Source organism: Salvelinus sp. IW2-2015, unplaced genomic scaffold (assembly GCF_002910315.2).
Source record: "Salvelinus sp. IW2-2015 unplaced genomic scaffold, ASM291031v2 Un_scaffold8047, whole genome shotgun sequence".
Taxonomy (NCBI): Eukaryota; Metazoa; Chordata; class Actinopteri; order Salmoniformes; family Salmonidae; genus Salvelinus; species Salvelinus sp. IW2-2015.
The window spans coordinates 915-5,497 of NW_019949307.1; the positions used below are offsets into that span (position 1 = coordinate 915).

A 4,583-nucleotide genomic window follows, 5' to 3' on the forward strand; every position below is an offset into this window, starting at 1 on the left:
CAATCGGAACAAATAACAAATAAGTAATAGTGGGGAGAACAAGCAAGGAGTTGGGTATAGCCAAGCACGAGTTAGGGAGATCCTATTGGCCTCTGCATATTTCCGTTAGGGAACGTGCGTGTGCAATAACTCAATTCGCCTTTGCACTCCTAAACGTGGTTTCTTACAACTTTGGCAATGGGTAAAGTCTGCATAACATATTTTTAGTTTGGGAACACAAACTGTATTGATATAAAATGTTTAATCGATGAGAAAATGTGCAGAATGCCGGCCAGAGAGCTTCCATATTTGTGGAAACGCCAAGCGGATGCTTCACGTTTATACATCCGGTGAAATCTTACCTTTATTTAACTAGGCAAGTCAGTAAATAACAAATTCTTATTTTCAATGACGGCCTAGGAACAGTGGGTTAACTGCCTTGTACAACATACCTTATTATCGGCGTTTATCCGACGTTTATCCAACAACCATACGACGAACCATGGCGGAGTTAGAGCCTACAAAAAGACGCCATTACTATTTATCTTTATAAAGGTAACATTTTAAAAGGTTAGGGCAGGTTCAGGGCGACACATTTTTACCTTGTCAGTTCGGGATATTCGATCTAGCTATCTTTCGGTTGCTAGTCCAGCGCTCTAACCACTAGAATACCTGACTCCCCGGCTATCTGCCATAACCTTTTAAAATGTTAACTTTATAAAGACAAATAGTAATGGCGTCTTTTTGTAGGCTCTAACTCCGCCATGGTTCGTCGTATGGTTTTTGGAAAAACGCCAAAAAATAAGGTATGTTGTAAACACAGGTTTAGGAGATTTTATACGCTTTGTTCTATGAGATTATCTAAAATTCCGGATTCCGGATAGCACGGACCCTTACAGAAAGGCCATCATTGCTATATGTTTTTGTTCCGACAAGTTGTTTACCTGGGGAATACTATTTACGCGTACAGGAAGAGATGTCATACCGTTGTCAGCTGACCAGTCGAAGGAAATGTTTGATGCTAGCAGAAGAATTGTTGTCAGTTAAAAAAAACGTGTATCTGATTTCAGTATATCGTTTCTCCAGTTTCTTAGTAGCTTGTATTCTGGTACTTCAACATAGAAAAATGATGTCGAGCGTTGCCTTCAAGCTGCTCTCTCTTGTTGGTTTGTTATTGATGTCAACACAGACGACGGATGCGAAGGTAGACTGTTGTTGTTCACATGACTGTCATCTGCTTTAAATACATAAAAACAATTTAAATTGACATTGTTTAATGCTAGGTGTTGAGTCAGCTGGCTAGTTACTGTAGTTAGCTAGCTAGCCAGGCTATTATGTCCTTTCTTGTGACGACAGTCAATGGATAAGTTAGTTAACTAGCTAGCTGGTAACCTGCTCTGTACAGTTACAGTAAATGTGATTATTCCACTGGCTTATTTTAGAAGGCAGGCAGCTAGTTATATTACCATTTATGGCATTAAATGTTCTCTGATATCACAGCCTGAACATTTCCCCCTCCTTTTCCCATAGAATTCAGAGGATATCCGGTGTAAATGTACCTGCCCACCGTACAGAGACATCGATGGACAGATCTACAAACAAAATGTATCTCTTCTAAAGGATTGGTATGTTGTGTTGTCATGATGTCATATTAAAGATGATTACATATGGTCGGCGTTCCACTGGTTAGAGCGTGCCAGATCTTAACAACGTCCGAATGGGTATTTTAACCTATCAGCTACCACACTATATGTGTATAACAATCTGGTAATCGATGACAGTCTATGAATGTGGCATGCAACCATTTGGTTGATGCATGCAGTGGAACGAGACCACTCTCTGAGGTGTGGTGATGTTGGGTTGTCTGATGGATTAAGGCTAACTGCTTAATTTTACAACTGTCATATGAATGATCTCAATATCATATTTGGAAAACTGTTACAGACTTCAACCTCACTGTGCTTTCCCAAAGACATATTTTTGATTTAAATTGTATAATTTGTTTTTCAAGTAACTGCCTTCATGTTGTGGAGCCAATGCCAGTTGATGGAAAGGATGTGGGAGGCGTACTGTCTGCGTTTGTGAATGCAAATATGAGGAGAGGAGTTTCTGGAACTATCAAAGGTAAGTCTGGGAGAATCTACCCGACCTAGCTAGCCGCAACATGTGGCCGTTGCTATCCTGCCATGTGGTAAAGCAGAGAGGAGATGATTCTTCATACTTTCATGTGGGGTATTTTTGCTTAAATTGCCAACGCAGAAGGACAACAGGCAAAGTAGGTTCAAATAAAATTTTATTCAACGTTCCCTGACACACAGGAGACATTACGATTTTCGCATTGGGATATCACGCCAACGATGTTGCCCAAGTGGGAATAGCATCGGCGCATGTGCTCTGCTACTAACCCAGTCCAACTCTGGTTCTATTTTTTACTGTGGAGCTGAAATGGAGTCAATGGGTTGCAGGCAGCTCAAGGCCTAATGGTTTAATGTTTGACTGCTGAACAACTAATCAATTGTCACCCGTACTATTTACATTGACCCCACCTTTGTTTTTCCACTGCTGCTACTCACTGTTTGATTATCTCTGCATAGTCATTTTACAAAATTACCTGCGACTAACCTGTCCCCCCTGCACATTTGACTCGGTACCCTGTATATAGCCTCGTTTTGTCATGTACATGTTTACTTTTTATATTTGATTTAGTAATATTTTATGAACTTCTTTTCTTGAACTGCATTGTTGGTTAAGTGCTTGTAAGTAAGCATTTCACGGTGAGGTCTAACTGTTGTATTTGGCACACGTGACAAATAAAAGTGTAATTTGATTTGTGTCCACTGTGTTCCAGGTGACTATCAATTCTACCTTTCCCTCCTGGGCCTGCTGTTCCTCTATATGGTGTACCTGACCCTGCTGGAGCCCATGCTGAGAGGAGGCCTCTTGGACACTCACAGCTTCAGAATGATGATATGTCGGGGTATGTGTTCATGTTGCCCATCCCAGCTATAGTGGTGGCCTTTAAGTCAAAGCAGTTGTTGTAGCTGTGACATTTTTGTTGTTTGATTGTGGATCTCGTATTTGTGTGACTTGTTGGGGCAATGTATGTGGTGGATGTTTTTCAGATTTCTTTCATGCTGTAAATTGATTTGATGAATAGCTCGTAGAGAATTGTGTTTGGAAATGTTCTAAAAAAAGGTAAACTCTAGCTTGTCACAATTTCACTGTCCTCCTCACTGTAATGTCTGTTTCTCTTTGGGTTCAGGACCAGCAGCCTTTTGCCAACGCCCACAACGTATTGTCTCGTTCGGCCTCTCGCCCCAACATGCTGACACAAGTGGAGCACGCTCAGCAGCGCTGGCGGAGGCAGGTCCAGGAACAGAGGAAGTCTGTGTTTGACCGCCACGTGGTGCTCAGCTAAAACCCATCCCCAGGAAACAAAAACCCGGGGTGAAGCAAAAAATGTTACTGTGACTGGGTGTTCCCTTCTTTTTCTTTTCTTTTTTTTTCTTTCTATTTTGTCTGATTCTTTCCCCAACTTCCAAGCTTCATCCTTATTGGTGATTTGTTCCTCACCTGGACCTGTTATTTCATGAAAGGTGATCATATAGCTCTATGTATTCAGGAGGTGATCATAAAGGGTCCTCTACATCAGTAGGGTTGAAGTGGGGTGTTGGCATTTGAGACCTTTGGCTTAAGATAATGCTAGTGTCTGTATGACTTTGTATAAACTTTCTGATTTAATAATACTAATAGAAAGTTAGATGTTAGTTTGTTGCCCCCCCCCCCCCCTACAAAAAAAAATGGATGATGTGTGCCATTTTGCACAGCTGATGATAATCTTTGGCTTCTGATAAAGTAGAAACAATGGGTGACACTATGCAACTCTTTTACAGTAATATTGGGTAGTTTCTGATAACAGTAATTTGGCCAAGTCACCAATGAAATTAGGTGAGACATTTGAGGGTAGAGTAAATACAAACAAAAAAATTAATCATACCAAAAATTAATCACTCAAACTATGAAAAACGTTTACTAATAAATGTAACATCTGCACCTAAACTACAGAAGATGGGAATCGAGTTGGAAACAGTAAAAATGTGTAGCATCAGTCTCTTTGTCAAAAAGCATGTTTTTTAAGAAGTGATGTAGAAACTTATTTACAAACCTTTTACCTGAACAACAGTTTGATGTACAGATGTATGCATTCGTGGTGTGACACACTCCTGTATCATGTTCTCCTGTAAGTATAATGTAGCATTTGGGAGACATTTTGACTTAACCTATCATCGATGGTACATTAATGGTAAACATTAGTCCTCTCCTTTGAATATATGTGTTGTGTTAACTGTAGCAGAGCCTCAGCTGTCACTGTCTAGAGTAGATGTACACCATCTTCTGCACCTTGCCTGTTTTGTTTTTTTCCAGCTTCTAACTCCTCTCCATTTAGATACATTTGACATGAATCAACACATTTATGAGAATCCACCATTATTCAAACTTAAATAACTCGTCATTGTCGTATGTTAGACCAGTATTGATGCCCCATCTGTCTTTACACTGATGTAAAACATTTAATGATCATTTGGGTAGCTTGGGTGGTTGTA

At 40.2% G+C, this 4,583-nt stretch overlaps 1 pseudogene; it reads left to right on the forward strand.

Moving 5' to 3' along the window:
- Positions 1-364: 364 nt before the first annotated feature.
- On the forward strand, positions 365-3,568 carry LOC111969498 (transmembrane protein 9B-like; annotated as a pseudogene).
- The last annotated feature ends 1,015 nt before the right edge of the window (positions 3,569-4,583 follow it).